A 21782-nucleotide genomic window follows, 5' to 3' on the forward strand; every position below is an offset into this window, starting at 1 on the left:
AAGTCACTGCCTGCACCTTGTATCCTATTTTTTTTCTTTTTTTCCTTTGTAACTTGGTTCATGTTCTGTGAGAAAAGGGAACTACAGTTCTGAAAATGTTATCATATTGACTTGTGGGCAAACCTGTGGGATATTTTCTTAATTAGTGATGGATGTAGGAAGACCCAGCCCATTGTTGGTGTTACCCCTGGCCCGGTGGTCCTGGGGGAGAGAAAACAGATTAGCAACCCATGAGCTACATGCTCACCATCAGCACTCCTACTTGTTCTCTGATTCAGTTCCTGCCTTCAGGTTCCTGGCTTGAGTTCCTGTTTTGATTTCACTCAGTAGGGAATCTAACCTGAGTATGAGCTGAAATAAACCTTTCTCTCTCCAAATAGTTTTTTGCTCATGTTTTATCATAGCAGTTGAAACCTTAACTATAACAGTATTTAACAAGAAACTTAGGACTGTTAGTGGGTCAGACTCAGGTGGCTAAAAATCATTCCAAAGCCTGCAGTCTCAACTAATGTCAACCTCATAGAGGCAACACACACACACACACACACACACACACACACACACACACACACACACGTAAGAAGATAGGATGATATGTGGAAATGGCATGTTTAGATCAACACAGAAGCATTATATTAGCACAGAGGCTCTACATTAGCAGAAAGAAAAAGGCAAATGCAAAGAGCAAAACTAGATCTGGTTAAGAGTCACTGTTGTTTACTCTAGGGAAAGAGTCTGTAAAGAGGAGGATTTAAAGAAATGGTGAAAGACTGAAAACTGGGCGAATGCAAAGGAAATTAATTTTGAACCAGAACATATTCAGAGGTGATTTTTTTAAACATAAAAAGTATAGGAAGATTAACTATGGAGCAGAGACTGAAGGAAGGGTAAGCCAGCCTAAATATTGCTATCTCCTGAGAGGCTCTGACAGTATCTTACTGACACAGATGTAGAGGCTCACAGCCATCCATCGAACTGAGTGCAGGGTCCCCAGTGAAGGAATTAGAGAAAAGACCAATGGAGCATAGGGGTTTGTAGCCCCTTAGGACGAACAACAACATGAACTAACTAGTACCCTCGGAGCTCCCAGGGTCTCAACCACCAACCAAGGACTGCACATAGAGGGGTCTGATTGTTCAAGCAGCATGTGTATGGTAGAGGATTGCAAAATCGATCATCAATAGGAGGAGAGGACCTTGGCCCTGTGAAGGTTCTATGCCCCAGTGTAGGGGAATGCCAGGGCCAGAAAGTGGGAGAGGGCGGGGTGGCAGGCATGGGGAGGGGGGAGGCAACAGGGGTTTGTTTTTGTTTGTTTTTTTGTTTTTTGGAGGGGAAACTGGGAAAGGAGAAATTCGCATGTAAATAAAGAAAATATCTAAAATAAAAAAAAATAATTAAACAAAAAAAAAAGTATAGGAAATTATCAAACCTTAAAACATATAAATGAAAATTTAATTAGTTTAATTCAACACATTATCTACAGTTTTATCTCAGTCACATTTTGGCTCAAAAATATGAAATTCATATTCTTTACTTTAACTACTCCCTTAATGTCTTTATGTTGGATATAGAAGACCTTCCTTTATCAAGATTCTTTGTTATGTTGTATTATGTCTGTTTATCCACTGGCTTTCTGTAGTACCTTCTTTCTTATGTGTCTTATCTTTAGGATTTTGCTTACTCTCTCCCATTTTCCCCTTGTATATTTGTAGCTTGCTAGTATCTGCTTGTTTGCATTTATATGTTGTGAGAAATACAATGAAAGTTAAGTAGACTGAATTTTATAGCTAAATCCTCTAAACCATAAGGATGTGATTTATTTATTTTTGGTATTGGCCTCTGCTCTTCAGGGATCTATTCAGTCTATAAAGACTAATTCACTTGAGGCAAATCCTGTGCTAAGGATTGGTCATTCTCTGGAAGCTGTCTGTCAGGGAGCAGGATATGCCAAGGAAGTAGTCACATTTGTATTCCTGAAACAACTTGCCTACTTTCACTATCCATGGTTTTAACTTCAATATTTTACTTTATTGATATGATTTAAGGCTCGAGAAATGGACAAATCCTATACTCTGTACATTTCTCCAGACAAATTAATAATGGCAGATAAGTTTTATCATAAGATTGTGCATTCATTTTTTTCCATGACAAACCTTTAGGATGTACATCATTTGATAATCTGTCCCTTCAGAACAATTTCCAGAAAGGATATTATGTGGTCAGTTTTATTGTGTGCTTCCACAATTATTGAGATGGTCTCTTATATTTCCATCTGGGGCACTATGACAAATTTATAATGGTATACAACTGTCAGTGGTCAAATATGGTACCAGGTTGGTAACAATTTACAGTCCTCCCAATGAATGTGCCTGGGAACTGCTATAAGTGCTTCTGCCATTGTAGTATAGAGGTAAACTTGTGTTAAATACAAAAGCGAATCTACAGAAAACATCATCTCATAAAAATTAGAAACTACATGTGGTGTAATATATGGCCCATAAGAGTGAACTTCATAATCATACTGGGTAAGAACCCTGGTAGAGGAATATCTTTTAGCAGATTGCTTATACTCCAATCCTTAGCACAGTATTTGCCTCAAGTGAATTAGTCTTTATAGACTGAATAGATCCCTGAAGAGCAGAGGCCAATACCAAAAATAAATAAATCACATCCTTATGGTTTAGAGGATTTAGCTATAAAATTCAGTCTACTTAACTTTCATTGTATTTCTCACAACATATAAATGCAAACAAGCAGATACTAGCAAGCTACAAATATACAAGGGGAAAATGGGAGAGAGTAAGCAAAACCCTAAAGACAAGACACATAAGAAAGAAGGTACTACAGAAAGCCAGTGGATAAACAGACGTAATACAATATAACCTCTTAGCTCTGTTTACCACAGTCAACTGTGAGCGATGATACTCTCTTCCTCTAGAATTTGTGTGAGTCTGAAATAAGTAAAAGGACATACCTATACAGATTCTAAAGGAGGGACTGCTAATATATTTTCTGTCATCATTCAATTTTTAGATTTAAAAAATGACAACTAAGTAGCCTTTTCTCTGACCCTGGTCTCTCTGAGAGTTATGAAATGAAAAGGGGAACATTTTTGGTCTAAAATATGTAATGATTTAAATGTCCCATTTTGGTTTAACTCTCAAAATACTTGTGGTACACTTGGCCTAAAAGAAGGATATTTAACCTTAACCCAAGACTAAATGAAGCAAAATTGTTTTTACACACCGTGAAGAACAGAGAACACTATTAGGAGGATAGCTTCAAAAGGTAATTTTGAACATCACTTGCATGCTATGGGTTCAATTTCAGTCAGCCTAGTCTCTATGGCTTAAGTATTTAGAGTTCTGAAAAATTTGAAAGGCAAGATGCTTTCATGTAGGTACCAGAACAAAATTTTATGATTACATGCACTTTTGTCTTGATAAATGTCTTTGGTTTTTATTTATTTTCTCTATGACTGCCCACCCCAAATGATTAAGTAAGATATGCTGTGAAGGCATTGTAAATGTTTGGAGCAAAAAGTAAACATACAAGCTCCAATTACCAAAGTAGAGATACCAATACACTATCTTGGACTTAAGTAGAATGGATCAAAATAAAACTTTGGTTTTTTTACTTCCGGAATAACTAGACAAGTTAAAAATCTTCCTAGGAAATCAGTGTTCCCTGTGCCAGAAGCAGCCATTCTTCAGTCTGCTAACTAATCTAAAGTGGTGATTTTGTCTGATTTTGTCTACTAATTGTTATTTTTATTTATTATAAGTTCAAAGTTTTTTTAATGTTCTCCCATTTTATAATCGTGTCTTTCTTAAATGTTTGTTTCCAAACCCTTATTCATCAGTTTAATGTAACTTTAGCACTAAATACTTATGCTCATTCTGCTCAACTCTTATGAAATAAATTATATGAGAGACTAGGGATAGTTACAGGAGAAGGAATTTTAGTAATGTTTGAAATCTGAAAATTGCATTCTACTCTTATGTATTTGTGAAAGTACTTAAGCCTGTTTGATGTATTTAATTTTATATCATTAAAATGACTTAAATATTTTTAAATAATTACTTTTTGAGTTCTTAGAAAGGGCACATATTCTAAATTCATAATTTTCTTTAAAGGCAATTAAATAAATAATTCAGAAGTGTATTCTGTTTACCTGTTAATAATTAAGCAGGTTAGTCTGTGTACTCTTTATAGTCATTGAGTTTTAATTTATTTATTTGTTGGTATGTTGGTTTTTAAGAATTTATTTAAGGACTTCTGCTATTGGAGAATAAAAACAAACAGTAATGCTGCACAGTACAGCAAAGGGAGCTTTGAAAGGACAAGGAAGAAAAAATGAAAGTCAATTGGATTTGAGGCTTTAAAAGCAGTGTTATATAAATAATCCCTTTGAACTTTGTTGCTCTATGTAGAAAAATGTATGGTGCCTGATACTAAGCTTAATTGACCCAAAGCAATGGCTTTGGTATTGTCCTAGAAGTCTCTCCCAGTGGATTTGTTATGATTTCTAATGTCCTTGCTTCAGGGCTCAGCTTGGACATTACTGTGAAAAATTCTTCAAGTCAACCATATAACTTATTCCATTTCTGTGATGTTGTACATTAATATTCAAAACCAAAATTATTGCCCCATCTAAGGGACCACCATTATGGAAAACTAGAACTCCATTTGACTCTAAAGTTTTTTCTCAGTCTCCTAAAAATTTTAGACTTTTATACTTCAATATAAACCATATTAATAATCTTAATCATGTCCAGCTTTCTCTTCTTTAGCTCCATCCATGTCCTTGCCTTTAAATGTCAGTTTTATTTCCTCACATGAAGGGATAAGATGAGAACTATACCCAAGCCATACAAGTATATGGCTTAACCATTGGACTGAGCATGAGGTCCCCAATTGAGGAGTTAGAGAAAGGACTGGAGGAACTGAAGGGGTTTGCAACTCCATAGGAGGAACAACAATATCAACCAACCAGACCCCCCAGAGCTCCCAGGGACAAAACCACCCACCAAAGAGTACACATGGAGGGAACCATGGCTCCAGCTGCATATCTGGCAGAGGATGGCTTTGTTGTGCATCAATGGGAGGAGAGGCCCTTGGTCCTGTGAAGGGCGGGGAGTCGGAGTGGGTGGGAGTACCCTCATAGAAGCAGGGGGAGGGGGAATGGGATAGAGGGTTTGGGGGAGGGTAAACTGGGAAAGGGGATACCATTTGAAATGTAAGTAAAGAAAATATCCAATTTAAAAACAAAACAAAACAAAACAAAAAACATGGCTTGGGCTGAGCCAAGAGAGTTTCTATCTAACTATCCTTAGGCCTAGGCCTGAAAGAAAGATTCAGCTTCCAGCTTCTGAATATAAACCTAGGCCTAGAATGTTTCAGCCACATAGGCTTACTGCTGAATAAATTCAGCCTCTCTAGCTCTTTCTGAACTTTGGCTAGCTGAGTCAAGTTAGTTGTTGTGGCTCAAACTTCTCTCTATGCTGACTGATTCAGTTTAGCTTCTTTTGGCTTCTGACTGAATTGCTCTCCTAGGAAAGGCTACTTATAAGCTCCAGAGTGAACCACTCTAAACTCAACTGAACCTAACCAAACTGAATTCCCCTCTCTCCCTGTCTCTGCTCTTTAATTAGCCCCTCGTTCCTGTCTTGAGAGTTAGGTGTATCCTATCTCTGGCCTGTTATGTCAGATCTTTCTCTGATTTGTTACTAATCTGCCCCTCATGGAGACTTGTTTTTGTTTTGTTTTTGTTTTTGTTTCTTTGTTTTTTGAGACAGGGTTTCTCTGCATAACTGTGGCTATCCTGGAACTCACTCTATAGACCAGGCTGGCCTCAAACTCAGAAATCTACCTGCCTCTGCCTCCCAAGTGCTGGGATTAAAGGCATGTGCCACCACCACCTGACCACATAGACATTATTGTTTGGGAATTAAGGTGTATACTAAAGGCCTGTCTTTATTCCAGCCAGAGGAATTAAAGGTTTGTATTCCAACCAGTGGAATTAAAGGTATATGCCTGCATTCCAGCTGAATATGTTATCCTTGCCAGAGCAGCCATTTTGGTGCCTTAAAATCACTCTAGACTTGCCCATCTCAAATTCATGTTGTCTTCTGTAATTCTTATTCCCCCCTCTAGCCCTCTACTGGTTTCAATTAGTTCTTAACTGTATGCACATAACTGTGGGACTGTCCACTTAGGCACAGACAATCTGTTAGAGTAGTTGTCCCTGAAGAAAACTGACTCTCTTCCTATGGTAGCCATAGAGTTCCAAGTATGCTTGTAGCTCCCCAGGTAGGTCTTGGGCAATGTGAGCCATTTCCTAATCCATGCTGGAACATTGACTGGTATATTCCTCTGTAGTCTTAGTAGGCAACTATAGCCACTAAGAGTTCCAGAGGACAATATTTTGCATCAGTCTTCTTGGATCTCTGGCTCTTGCAATTCACTGGCCCCCTCTTTCAGTGTTCCCTAAGCCTTGGGTGTAGGAGTTGTGTTATAGGTCTCATTTGAGGAAGAATACTCCACAGCCACTTATTCTTTGTACTTTTGCCAGTCGTGAGTCTCTGTAATTGCCTCTGTCTACTGAAAAACAAAACGAAATTAAAAAAGAGGTTTCTTAGATGTGGGGTGTGATCTATACCAAATGTATTGGCATGGTAAGTATCGAAAAGTAATTCTTGTCTTATGTGCACAGTTGGTACATTTTGTTTTCATACCACTGTATGCCTAAAACTCCATGGTGGTGTGCCATGGAGTGTGGAGACTTTGCTTCTTCTCATCTATCTTTGGAGATATGGCCTGTTATCAATATGCTATAATGGCCACATGCTGCTGACACCGTTTTCCTCATCCCATTTATTCTGTCTTTGTAAAAGCCTGCTTTATTCTATACATGTTTGCCATAGAAGGGAAATACTCATTCCATTGAAATTTCTTGGCTAGTTGTTTAAGACTGTGTCTAAGCTTAATGGCACTGGACTGTAATCTAGGATACCTCTGAATAAGGCAAAAGTACCTGAGTTCAAGGCCTGCCTGGGCAATTTAGTCACACTCTCTCTAATAACAAAAGTAAAATAAAGGGTGGGATATAGCTTATGTATCGGACCCTAAGTTGAATTCCCAATGGAGCAAACAAACAATTGACAGCAAAAGCCCAGGGCTTCTGCTGATAATTGTAGATTTAATTCAATGAAGATGGTTTTTAAATTTTTTATTAGATATTTTCTTTATTTACATTTCAAATGATATCTCGTCTCCCAGTTTCCCCTCCAAAAAAATATCAAAAACAAGAACAAGAACAAAAAGCAAACCCTGTTTCCTCCCCCCTCCCCCTGCTCACCAACCCACCAACTTCCTGGCCCTGGCATTCCCCTACACTGGGGCATAGAATCTTCACAGGACCAATGGCCTCTCCTCCCATTAATGACCGACTAGGCCATCCTCTGCTACATATGCAGCTAGAGCCATGAATCCCACCATGTATAAGGCTCTTTGTTTGATGGTTTAGTCCCTCAGAGCTGAGGGTACTAGTTAGTTCATATTGTTGTTCGTTCTAAGGGGCTGCAAACCCTTCAGCTCCTTGGGTCCTTTCTCTAGCCCCTTCATTGGGAACCCTGTACTCAGTCCAATGGATGGCTGTGAGCCTCTACTTCTGTATTAGGCAGGCATTGTCAGAGTCTCTCAGGAGACAGCTATATCAGGCTCCTGTCAGCCAGCACTTGCTGTCATCTACAGTAGTGTCTGGGTTTGATGACTGAATATGGAAAGGATTCACAGGTGGAGCAGTCTCTGGATTGTCCTTCTTTCAGTCTCTGCTCCATAGTTTGTCTCTGCAACTCCTTAGATGGGTATTTTGTTCCCCCTTCTAAGAAGGAATGAAGCATCCCACTTTGGTCTTCCCTCTTCTTGAGTTTCTTGTGGTTTGTGAATTGTATTTTGGGTATTCTGAACTTCTGGGCTAATATCCACTTATCAGAGAATGCATACCATGTGTGTTCTTTCGTGATTGGGTTACCTCACTCAGGATTATATTCTCCAGATCCACTCATTTCCCCAAGAATTTCATAAATTCAATTTTTTAATAGCTGAGTAGTACTCCATTGTGTAGATGTACCACATTTTCTGTATCTATTCCTCTGTTGAGGGACATCTGGGTTGCTTCCAGTTTCTGGCTATTATAAATAAGGCTGCTATTAACATAGTGGAGCATGCGTCTTATTACATGTTGGAGCATCTTCTGGCTATATGCCCAGGAGTGGTATAGTTGGGTCCTCTGGTATTACTATGTCCAGTTTCCTGAGGAACCGTAAAACTTATCTCAAGAGTGGTTTTACCAGCTTGCAATTCCACCAGCAATGGAGGGGTGTTCCTCTTTCTCCACAACCTCTCCAGCATCCGCTGTCACCTGAGTTTTTTATCCTAGCCATTCTGACTTGTGTAAGGTGTAATCTCAGGAGTGTTTGGATTTGCATTTCCCTGATGATTAAGGATGTTGAACATTTCTTTAGGTGCTTCTCAGCCATTTGGTGTTCCTCAGTTGCGAATTCTTTGTTTTATTCCTACCCCATTTTTCAGTAGGGTTATTTGATTCTCTGGAGTCTAACTTTTTGAGTTCTTTCTATATATTGGATAGTAGCCCTCTATTGGACATATGATTGGTAAAGATCTTTTCCCAATTTGTTGGTTGCCATTTTGTCCTATTAACAGTGCCTTTGCCTTACAGAAGCTTTGTAATTTTATGAAGTCCCATTTGTCATTTGGGAAGAACCTGGAGCACATAGTTACAGGGGAAAATTTCCTGAAAAGAACATCAATATCTCATGCTCTAAGATCAAGAATTGACAAATGGGAAGATATTTTTAAGAAAAAAATATTTGCTCTAAGCAAGCCTGTGTTAGTGCTGTGACTGTTAAATGAAATAAATATTGTATAGCAATTCTTGTGCTAGAGGAAAGTATGCTTATCAGATAAAGGCAGATATAGTATTTAAATGAGCAGGATACTAGCTTAAAATTGACAACTTCATTCATCTTTTCTGATTAACTCTTACTATTTTCATTCCTGACTTACTCGCCTAGCCATATTTTTCATTATTTAATTTTTCTTATAAATCTTGGGAAGATTAATCATTATATGGTACTGGTTAGATTGACTCAGGCATATGAAATGTGGTGACTTTTTTATATGCTCATAGTCTGTTTATGTTTTCTAATTAATTAAGTGATAATAGTTGTCTTCTTTTCAGTTCTGTAAATGTTTATTGAGTTCTTGTTAGACACTATTTAAAGAAGTTCAGAGAAGATAAAAATGAATACATTCGACAGGCTTATCTACTGAAGAAATCCACAATTGATAAAAATAGCAATATAAAAATAATAGTTAATGAGCAGCCAGCTTGCTGTGTGCTAGTCATAGTATTAAGGAGGAATTTAGTCATGATTCAATCTGGCAGCAGCCAGGCTACTCTTAGTTATATGTTTTTACTTATTTACTTAATCACCTAGTTTTTTTCTATTGTAACCTCTTAAGAAACTACTCTTCCAAGCCTGTAAAATAGCAGTTAATGTTTCTTTCAGCATCGCTACCTTGAGATGTTCTCCTTGACTGTTATATATCTAATAATATACTTGCTTGTTTATTATTTGAAATAATATTACTGGTAAACTTTGAATTTTAGGACTTTATAGTTACAAAAGGGTAAAGAATAAATCATTATAATAACATGTAACTTCTTCAGGTCCTAGAGGTCTTATTTGTATTATAGATATAGTCATGAGTGGTTCATATGCTGGTAAGTTTGTTCATTCTTTTATTTAGTAAATGCATTGATCATCTAGCATCCAGCAGATACTATTTATGGTGTGTGAAGAAGACAATGTGACTATACTATTCTAATAAGGGAGAGAAATAGTAAATAAAACTTACTCTTACAGTGTATCATGTAATAGCTAAATTAATTTTCCTTAAGGTATTTTTCTGGACTACTTTGCAATCCAGTCCCTAACCCCCCATACATATGATTTTGTTCCCATAGTCCTCTATTCATATAGTTTTGATTTTACTTCTGGATCTGATCTACAGAGGCTCCTAAAACTTGCTGCTGCAGAGTAATTGTGGTTTTGTTCATGTTTCCCTAATGTAGTGACATTGTTATTTTCCTTTTCTTGACTCCATTCAAATGTCAGAACAGCCTAGACTTGGGTATCTTTTATTTTGCTGGTGTTATTTATTGCTCCTTTCTTTGATTCTGTTTGTAAGACTGCTGCATACTCATATTAAAGATTCATCCAATTCTGATCCTAAGAGTTTTTTTAAAAAGGGTCTTCATTGTAGATATACTGGCTTATAGGATTAGCTTATGTTTATGTAATGCATTTTTGTTAGCAAAACTGCTTTTGAGACTTGAAATGAGTGAGTCTCTGTGGAGATTATTAGTAAATGTGACATCAAGGTCATCATAGATATTTCATAGTAAATTTAGAAAGATCGCTTTCCAAGGACATAATTTTAATTGGAGAATTGCTTGTGGCTAAATTTTCTTATTGTGAAACATAGCATATTGTTTTCAAAAGCCCCTCAGCATCCTGCTTGCTTTCGCTCCAGTCTCAGCTTTGTGTCTCTATTATCAATATGCTTGTGGTTAGGAAGTAATCTAATGTCTTCTTCAGGTGCTTTGGAGATGGGTCCAGCAGGTAAGAATATTTGATATGCAAGCATGAAGACCCAATCAAATCTCTGGCACCAATAAAAAACTAGCTATGGCCATTAACTACTTTAATCCTCAGCACTGTGCAGGCAGGATGGAGACAGGGGAGTAAACTTTCCAGCCATCATGCTAGTTCTAAGTTCAATGAGAGACTGTCTCAAGAAAATAAGTCAGAAGGTAATAGAGTAGGAAATTTGATGTTCTCTGATCTCTGCACACATGTGTGCATATGGCACACATATAGTTCAAACAAAAATTTCACACAGATAGATAAATAGAATAGAATAGAATAGAATAGAATAGAATAGAATAGAATAGAATAGAATTTCTAAAAGAAACAAGGCAACCTTTTGTGTGTATCCATTCCTGTCCCAGGTCTTAGTCAGGCTTGCTGTGAAACTCCACTGAACGTGTTACCTTTGCTGCTTATGTCTTTCCACTTGTTTAATTTTTTTCTTTTAATTATCTGTGATTATGCAAACATTTTCATCCTCATTTCCCAATTTAATGATATCTCAATCTTATCCGTATATACTAGTTAACTTGCTGTCACTTTTCAATCTGTCATATATTATAAATATTCACAAATTCTGCTTAAGTATTAATATACAGGGCATGAAGGATGGTTCAGTTGGTAAAGTCCTTGATCTACAAGAGGAGGGACCAGAGTTTGTTCTATAGAATGTAAAGTCCCTGATGTCGCATATCCTTGTAATTGCAGTGTCGGGGATGCAAAGGCAAGAATGTCATTGGTACCTTACTGGCCAGCCGTGCTGTACTACTTGGTGAGCTCCAGGCCAATAAGAGACCTTGTCTCAAAGGAGGATGACAATCAAGGTCATCATAGAGATTTCATAGCAAATTTAGTAAGATTGCTTTCCAAGGACATACTTTTAATTGGAGAATTGCTTATGGCTATTTTTTTTTTTATTGTGAAACATAGCATATTGTTTTCAAAAGCCCCTCAGCATCCTGAGCAGAAATGCTAGCATTTCTGAGGATGATACCAAAGGTTGATCTCTTGCCTACAGGCAGATGTGTTCATGTGTGCATATATGAAGGCACACCTGCACATACATCCAAATATTAAAATCTTAAACTCATTGTTAATATAATTTAATAAAGTTCCTATTGGTATTCTGCCCCCTGTACCTTTTAGATGTGTACACATAGTGCTTTGTGTTGAATGCAACATGTTTTGCTGAGAATCTGTACTGGATGTTTTCAGTTCTTATAATGATTATGTTTACTTATTTGTTCAAAAGTAGAACTATTAGAATTCATGAAGTCACCTACATTCTTCTCAAAGTTAATCATGAAGTCTATTAATGTAAATGTAAATGGTTTCTTGAATGATTACTAATTTTAAGTATTTATTTTTTTATAGATAAATGAATGGAGTGTTTGACTTGCCCTTTGCAACTCTGAGGGCTGCAGGTAAGAGCCAAGGATGTTCCCATGGGCTTTCTCTTCCTGGACATGCTTTATTATTTTCAAGGCTATGAATTTACTACACAAACTTTTTCTTGATTGCCCTTTAACAATCTCTTCCCCAAAATAATATATAATTATAAGTGAAGCAAAAACCCCTTACCATTTCACAATATTTAATCCTACTTCATTGATGTTATACTTTCTTCTATATACAAATGTTTTATGCTTCTCATTTTTATTTGAATTCTTCTTATTATAAACCTTGCCCTTTCTCTAAGTAGGCATATTGACTTAAAATTGGAAAGTAAGAATATATTTGTGCTCAGGAATAGCTTTACAACTTATGATAGGAGAGAGATAAAAACACATTCATTGGAAACACCCAGACTTTTCAGATGACATTTAATAGCTTCAGATACATAAGTCCAGAATTGCAGACAAGAGGTTTACAATAGACTTGTGTTGCTGCATTGTGTATAAAGAGCTCATAGGACTTGAGAGAGGTTTCTTAGACAAGAGGGGGCTGTAATTACTTTGCTCCTTACATGCATGGTTAGATCTTCCAGAGAGAATAACATACTAGGGTAATTTATTATAGAAGAGTAAATCACAGATTATATAGGAGGGGGTTGGGGTGGTGTGATTTAACCATCAGTTTGTGAATACATACACTTAAGCATGTGTGATAGCTTCTTTTTAATTTCTTTACACCAGTGCACACCTCAAATGTTCCGTTTAGCAGTGGGATATGCAAATTGTTCCAAATGCAGCAGCAGTACTTTCACCTGAATGTCAAAACTGTCAGACAGCTTTAAATCAAATCTTTATAACATTTTAAAAACCAACCAGCCCCAAGATTAAGGAACCAAACTCTCAAAAAACTTGTCTCCTGTACTTCCAAAAAACTCCTGTATGTCAACATAGTAATGTCAGAGTTCTAATTCACCTGTTTTCTAATTTTAACCTTTTAAGGATTTTATTTTATTTGGCTTAATTACGATATTTTCTACAAATTAATGATAAATGCCTTGATTAATAAAACCAAATGTCAGAGAAAATGACAACTTGATGAAAAATTAATACTAGGCAATATTTTAAGGTACAGAGGTACTAAAGATGTATTCTTGAGACTGGTATTTCATCGTCTCTTTCTTGAAGGTAGGTAACCAGAATTTTCTTTGTAGGTTTCCACTACTGCATATATAGGTACATTAATAATATAATTTTATCTGTTTTTAATATTAGTTATTATAAGTAGATATATATTGTAAGTTATCTCTTATATTATTACATCATTCATTTTTAATTTACAGAAATAAAATAATGCATATAGTATGATAGTGATAGAAATGAAGTTAGTACACTAAGAATCTAGCTAGTTGTGTGTGTGTGTTTGTGCATGTACATATGCTGTCTGCCTGTCTGTCTATCTATCAAAATGTCTCATGGTATAAAATCATTTTTAACATTTGTTTAGTTATCACTATTTTGTCCAATGAGTCACCAGTTCACCTAGCCTGGCTGGCCAGAGAGCTCTGGGACCCATCTGTCCCTGTGTGCCTCCATTTGCACCTTTTCCATGGTGGCAGGTGATCTGTACTCAGCTACTTAGGATTGCATAACAGACACTTTACCAGCTAAGCCATTTCTTCAGAACGCAGGGATTTGGTTTTTAAAGCATTTTTTCAAAGTTTTTTTTTATGGGACTTAATAAATGTAAATGGCTCTAGCTTGCTTTTTCTTTATAAATTGCTTACTAGCTTAAAACCACTAGAATGATCAATATGATTATTCTTTTTTAGTGATAGTCATAGGATTGAAAGGAAAAAAAATGTGCCATGTAATTTTTCTTTGAAAGTTTTGCTTTACTTTACAAAATTTTCATACTAGTACATGTTGTGTGCTGAATCTATTACCCTCACCTTTCAACCCTTTCTGCTTCTCATTCCTCACCTGTTCATTGCTCTCCTCGATCTCCCTAGGCAGATTTACGATCATGTTGTCATATGTTCATCCTTGATCTAATGTTTTTCTATAAACAATATGAAATCCTCAAGGCATATAATACAATAAGAAAGACACAATATTGTCTGACATAGACTTATTTCACTTAACATTATCATCTTCATTTACCTTCATTTTTTTCAACAAAAATCAAGGTTTTGTACTGCTCCCATGTATTTTTCTATTTTCATACATTTAGGATTTTATTTTGATCACTTAAATATTTGTTAAGTGTTAAATAGAAAGGCATCATGCAGCATTAATGCCTGTGCTATAATTTTATATTGACACTTCACAGATAACACTGCAAACCAAATAAAGTCGGACACAGCCACTGCTCCTGTGTTGTGCTTTGATTGATTGATTGACTGGGATACAAAGAACCACGTAATGCACTGTTGGGGACATGGGCCATCTGTTCATGGAGGGACATTCTGGTCACACCTATCAACAGAAATTTTTGCCAGCTAAAGTTAGAATCACTTTTACATGCAATAGAGACTGTACTTTTTGATTCTGGTGTTTTAAGCATCTTGCTCTGCTTATTAGGGTAAGTAGAGGTAAGCACTACTTGGCAATTTGCAAGCAGGGTGTGTGCTAGTCCCAAGGGAAAACATTCTTCAGGTTTCCTGGAATATTTCCATTTGGAAATGGGTTTTGTTTGAGTCTTCCCTTAGCTGACTCCAGGTTTTACTGCTTTTATTTACTGCTTGATTCCAGGCATCCAGCCTGTCCGGCAAAGCTGTTTGATAGTAGAGGTCACCAAAGATGCCACCCTCAGTGTTACATCCTGCCATGTCTAACAGCTCTGTCAGCTAGTTAATCACTTCTGTGTAACTCTCTGAACTTTCCCAAAGAGGTGTTTGTTCCATTGTAGCACAAGGCTCCTATTATGTCTCATCTCTATACCTGCATTTACCTGGAAGCAAAAGAGTTCTTATATCATATATCATTAACTAACAGATGCCCCAATTCTTTGACAGTTCTCAATTTACATATTAAGCATATGTCCTTTCCTTTATGCTATTTTCATTAGTTAGTTTATTTCTGCATATGAAACAGCTCTCTGTTTATTAGTTATAGGATTTGATAAGGACGTATGAAATACTTTACCGTATGTAAGGTTATGATTTTGGTCCTAGCTGTTTTAGTTTTGTACTTTAAGAAATGGTTATCTTCCCCCAAATATCTGTGAACAAGTGAGCAAGAAATCCAAAATAAGTTCTAAAAGTCATTGGTAGGTGTCACATTTGAACTTAGAGAGGAGGACGAGTTGCCGAGCCTACATAATAAACTTAGTTTTGGGCTGGCGAGATGGCTCAGCAGGTAAGAGTACTGACTGCTCTCCCAAAGGTCCTGAGTTCAAATCCCAGCAAACACATGATGGCTCACAACCACCCGTAATGAGACTTGACATCCTCTAACCCATCTGAAGATAGCTACAGTGTACTTACTTATAATAATAAATAAATCTTTTAAAAAATAAATAAACTTAGTTTCAGGGAGTTGGGTCATGATGCTGTAAACCTGAAGCTTGAATTAACACAGAACAATTAACTGAAAACCTGTGAACATCCTGAATCACATGGAAAATTTTAAAGGAGTTAGACTCATCTCCATAAAAAATGTACAATAAATATGCCATAAATGGATCCTATAATGGGCCAAAAACTAAATAAATTCTAAGTTTTGAAACATATATGAGACTAGGTTCATTTATAAATGTCTTTTAAAGCACTTTTTGAAATGACATTTTCTATCTTAGGCTTTATTATATTATGTAAAATCAGATTATTTAGAAATTTTGTGTGGAAAGATTAATATGGCTTATGTAGTTGTATTTTTTATAGGTACTAGTTAGAATAATCAGGCTTTAGAAGTTGTGGCCACCCAACTTACTTGTTTCCTTCTATTTATTAACTGAATAAAATATGTCCAATAAGTACAATTTTATCTTAGTCTCTTTTTTTTGGATTTGAGACAGTTTTACTATGTAGACCATGCTGGCCTTTAATTTATGATTATCATCCTTCTTTCAGTCACACGCCATTCCAGAGCCTTGAGTCATACTGTTAAGTAAGGAAAGAAAAGATAATGAAGAAAACAAATGTAGTTTCCCCCTCCCCAAAATTCTGAATTCATCCTCTTCCCTTAGCTACCTAACAGCTTTCAAAATGTGCTGGTCTCCATTTGGATTTCTTTAGTGTTGACAAGGTGTTTTTTCGTTCCTCTAATGAAGTGGGAAATAAATTAGCATGCTTCTGAAGGTATTTAGATTACTTACTGTAGTAATAATGCTCAACATGTCTTTGTAATAGTCTTCAACTCCTACCCACAACTAATTAGTGACTTTCAGAATGAGAGAAGATCTTAGTCGTGCAGGAGCTCTAAATTTACTAGTGATCAAATGAGTGTTACTAATATACTTGTCAGTATTAGAAAAGAGTTAAGTAAATAAAGGGCCAGATGGTTGCGCCCAGAACCTATCAAGAGCCCAGTATGTGTGGGCTGGTCCAGCAGAATGACAGGAACATTTTCCAGGCCAAGTGGAACTGCAGTTAAGTTTTTACTAATATAGAGAAGAGTGTTTGTCAAATGGGTTTTTTTATGGTATTGTGGTTCGCATCTGCAGATCACATTGGTACTAGTTACTACGAGAGCCACATACTCATTTACATCAAATTCAAGCAGATTCACAGGTCTCAGCAAAGTGCCATACAAACGAAGATAATTACCCTGCAAACATTTTTGTAGGTTCAGAAAATACTATTTCTTTAAAATTTATAAAAATCTTTCTATATTCTCTTTTTGTATTTTCCCCCTTTTCCTTTCTAGCTGGCCTTTTTAGATCCTTCTGCTTGTACCTGCCCAATGCTTGGCAACTACACTCAGAAAAAAAGGATTTGTACAGTTATAAATATTTTTCATACTCTATTTTAGGTGGATATTTGTTTCTTCCAACAGATTTTGTGACTCTTGATCTAAAATACATGATAATATAGTGCCTGGCACATGGTGCTAGCTGAGGAAGTAGGGACCATGCCTTAGTGTTTGTGCTGAGTCTTCAGACTGAGCACACTGGAGATCAGGATCAGCAGATTCCTCCTGTGTGTGTCTCTGCGCTCATCCTAAGCCTACTCATTGTACCTACCACTGTATGGCAAGTCACCATTTTATCATCATTATATCATGTTCATCTTATAAATACTTTTGAGAACTCCTAAACCTCCTGAGTTGGTATGATAGGTACTTAGATTAGTGCTGTTGAGTAGTAAGATAAAATAAAATTTGTATTTTGAGGTATTTTCTTCTTAGAGTCACACCAATAATGCTTGAGGAGGTTAGCTAACTTTAGGACCATCCCTTCCTTCCCTCCCTCTTTTCTTTCCATTCTTTCAACATTTTGTGAGTGTTATCTCCATGTCAGACATTTTATAGATGTTAAATAAACTATTGAACAAAAGAGCCATAAGGACATTATTAAAAGAGTAATATACTAAGACATAAATAGAGATTACAAATATAGATATTTAATTAAGTCATTCTTTCTGCTTGTCTCTGTACTCTGCTATGGTGTTAGGAATTGAATGTGCAGTGTATTATCTCCAGTAGCCTGAATTTTAAAGAGTGGATTACATCTAGATTGAAATTATAGAAAAACCATATTCTTTTCAACTTGTCTAAGAGTGCAGGTGTCTTTGATACAAATGTACATAGAAGCAGTATTTTGCTCCAGGAGGAACTATAAGAAAAAGATGTTTATCTGGGAAGTCGTGGTATATGCCTTTAATCTCAGCACTTAGGAGGTATGACTTGGCAGATCTCTGAGTTCAAGGATAGACTTCATCTACAGAGTGAGTTCAAGGCTGGGCTACACAGAGAATCCATGTCTCAAAAACCAAAAACCAAAAATCAAAAACAACAACAACATAAAAAAAAAAAACCAAGCAAATCAAGAGAAACCCCACCAACAAAACAAAACAAACAGACAGACAGAAAAGAGAGGAAGGAAGGAAGGAAGGAAGGAAGGAAGGAAGGAAGGAAGGAAGGAAGGAAAGAAATCAGAACTATCTATACTGTCTGATACAAACTACCTTCATGGGTATTTTCAAACCTTAGAGCTTGCAAAGTAAATTCTAGATTTTTTAAATTAGCAAAAATTATTTCTGTCAAATAACTTTTGTAAGTGGGATATTATTTACTTTTGAGTTAGGTTTTGGCAGTGGTAAAAAAAGACTAGAGGATGGGTGTGTCTTAGTTTTCTCTCACCAGTCATGTGCCTACGTTGGTTTTGTGTTGTGATCAGATTCTTCACTATGCTTCCTATTGGACATGCACACCACTTGGCCCTGCAGCCTGCATTCTCATTCAAAGCCATTCCAAAGCTGGACTTCAGCCTTGTTTAGTAAAAAGAGGCCATTTTCCCCATCAGCTGTCCACTTGGACATACATTCTTTATACTCTTAAAATGTTTTGTATGCATCCAGTGTTTACTAGACGGATTTGTTAAATTGCTCATAGATAATCAGTTTTTAAAAGTTATAATTTGAGCTGTGACCTCTCAAACTCTGAATTATAAGGTTTGACCCTTTGATTCACATTTTGACATAACAGCCATTAATTATAGTTTTTAAAGGACATTTATTTCAGTTATAATTTATGTTATGAAAACACTTTAAGTGTTTTTCCTTCAACTTTCAGAAATAACTGCCCAAATATAATAAATGCATATCAACAGATCTGTAACTATATGTAGTGTGTATATTTTATTATAGTGAGTCACTGGAATATACATGAATATTATGTTGAAGTATATTTGTGCATTTTATGCCAGTTCATTGTGATATATTTTCATGGATAGTGTTTTGTTTTGTTTTTGTTTTTGTTTTGTTTTGTTTTGTTTTGTTTTCAAGACAGGGTTTCTCTGTGTAGCCCTGGCTGTCCTGGAACTCACTCTGTAGACCAGGCTGGTCTCAAACTTAGAAATCTGCCTGCCTCTGCCTCCCAAGTGCTGGGATTAAAGGCATGCACCACCATTGCCTGTCCCATGGATAGTTTTATGTTGTCATCCATTATCATTGGGATCATCCTCATTTTATATAACCCTGCTATAATCTAATTAACTATGACCATCAAGATAAATGAAAGCTTATCAGTGAAATCTAGATATGTCCTTAAAGAAACTTTGACCATTCTAAAGACCATTTGAAGTAGTGTGGTATAGGTAAATGTAACTGTTTAAGTGGTTTTTGCAAATATCCATGGCTAAGATACTGAGAGTGAGGGCATAGCAGAGCAATCAGTGTAGGTGAGGTCAGAAACATGTAGATTTGTAAACACCAATAGCATCTATATTTTAAATGGAGGAAGTTAGTACATTTTAATTAGATAAAAAGACATTTATATAGCTAAAAATACTAACATAAGTCTCTGCTACTAGTTAATTAGTACTATTTCAAATATTTGTTTTTAAATCTGGGTTTCTAGTTCTGTACTAAACATACTTTAGAGAAATGAATACTTAAAAATCTGAATAGTCTTCAAAAAGGCACATAGTCAGCAGTTTGTACTTTAAATATATCTGAAATAGCTAGCTTGCTTCTGTTTAAATTATTCATTGCTTTTGTGTTCTTGTCTCCCATGAGGTTTTATGGGAAGTGTCTGGTCTCTCATGTACTGGATAGTGTGCCTCATGAAAGACATTTCCCTCTGTGCTTGACTGTGGTACTCCAAGATGGATTGCTTCTTAACATTATAGAAATATGTTCATTTTAATTCCAAAAATATGTTACTGTCTTAGTAGACTCTAGAGATTCAGGCGGCTTCTTCCATTAACAGACTGACATGATTTGAAAGTGACTTGTTGACAGCTATGTGGGAACGTTTGTTTATTTAGTATGTGTATTTTGTACTTCCTATCTGGAAATAGCATTATACTTGGAGTTTAAATTGAGTTTTAGCGTTGGTTCAACTGCTTCTTGTTACCAGGGTAAGTGACTTACTTCTCTGCACTAATGTCCTCAAAGGAAAGTGAAGAATGAGATCTCTGTTATAGTTAGGATTGGAGATATTATTAATAAGTATATTGAATTAAGTTGCTGACACACAGAATATCACCAGTAACTAATAATGATTCAAATTGGAACACTGTTCCCAGTTTTTCAATCAGTAAGGCATTTCCTTTTAATAATTTCTATTTTTTGATACACTTACTTCATTCTTCTCTTTTTATCTCATCCGTTTCTTTTTCCTATGACTATCCAGTCTTCTCATAATTCCTTTTACACATGGAGAACTCATCTTACCCAGAGAGCATTTGAAATAAGAGAATTATTCTCCAAACACATGTGAGAGCACTGCAATAAAGGAATAATTGACAATCCAAAAAGAGGAGAACATTTTATCATAGGCTGTGTGTTTGTTTTCTGACTAAAAAACACAGAACTTATCAGTAGAAAATAGACTTCTCTGATGAAGTAAATAATTTAGATTATAGTATTTACCTCTAAAACCTAATAGTTGATGGGTTTTTCCTCTGCTTAGTTTCTAAAATAAAAAGTATCAACAACAAAGAGTATAAAGATAACCCACAGAAAGAGATTTATATAAGAATTAATATCCAATGAACATTAAGAACTTAATGTATATGAGCAATGGGAAAAGGAACTGCTTTTTTTCTTAGGAGTAAACAGAAATAACCAAGAGGTGAATGAAAGAATGTCAAACATAAGTAATAACCAGAAAAATAAATTAAAATCAAGGCTATAGTAAGCTAGGTTTCATACCTTAAAATGACTATAATTAAAAAGCCAAAGATGTCTGCTGCTGATAGTGTATGGATAGAGAATTCCTTGTGCACGGTCGGGAGGGATACAGGTTAGTAACTATGGAAAACATTTTGCATGCTACTCAAAAATTGCCAATAGAATTGTCATATCACCCAGAAATGCCATTAATAGGTATAATTCAGAAGCATGCCTGAATTACACCTTTTACATGCCACCACAGTTCACTCCAGTGCTGTTTACAATAACCAAGATACAGAAACAACTGAGGCAGTAGTCAGTAGATGATACTGGAATACTCATATTCAGGTTTAGATGTGATGTATGCACATATGTGTGTATATGTGTGTGTATGTATTGTCTACATAAAACAAGAAACCATCATTTAACTCATTACTTATAATTTTGAAACATTAAAACTCAGGGTCATTATACTTAGTGATATAATGTTGGTGCACAAAGGTAATCTTCACTGTGTTACTTGTATGTGGGATCTTAAAGCTCCACACAGAGGCAGAGTTAAGTGATGGTTGCCAGACTTCCAGATGATGGTCAACATAGTGGTCAAAGAACATGTAGGTAGGAAGACTAAGTTAATAGGCTCTGTTATCCATCATGGTGACTGAAATTAGTGTCTTCCAAATTTTAATATTGTTGGAGAGTTAAACTCCCTTCACCATAAAATTGCTGAATATATGAAGTAATTTATATATTCATAAATGTTTGAACATTGTGTTATATATCATATATACATGTGTATATATATGATATATACATATATACACACATGTATATATATGATATATAATATACATATGTATTCACTTTTTTTT

The 21782-nt window shown here is 35.9% G+C and overlaps 1 protein-coding gene across 14 annotated transcripts in view; it reads left to right on the forward strand.

Annotated features, from left to right (window-relative positions):
* The window catches only part of Zbtb20 (zinc finger and BTB domain containing 20), a 737287-nt gene that overhangs the window by 125115 nt on the left and 590390 nt on the right, over positions 1–21782 (forward strand). For all 14 annotated transcript variants that reach the window (XM_031363901.1, XM_031363896.1, XM_031363926.1 and 11 more), the window contains one exon: positions 12114–12163. The gene's annotated coding sequence lies outside the window, so the exon portion shown is untranslated. The remainder of the gene's footprint in view (positions 1–12113; positions 12164–21782) is intronic.

Source organism: Mastomys coucha, unplaced genomic scaffold (assembly GCF_008632895.1).
Source record: "Mastomys coucha isolate ucsf_1 unplaced genomic scaffold, UCSF_Mcou_1 pScaffold12, whole genome shotgun sequence".
Lineage (NCBI taxonomy): Eukaryota > Metazoa > Chordata > Mammalia > Rodentia > Muridae > Mastomys > Mastomys coucha.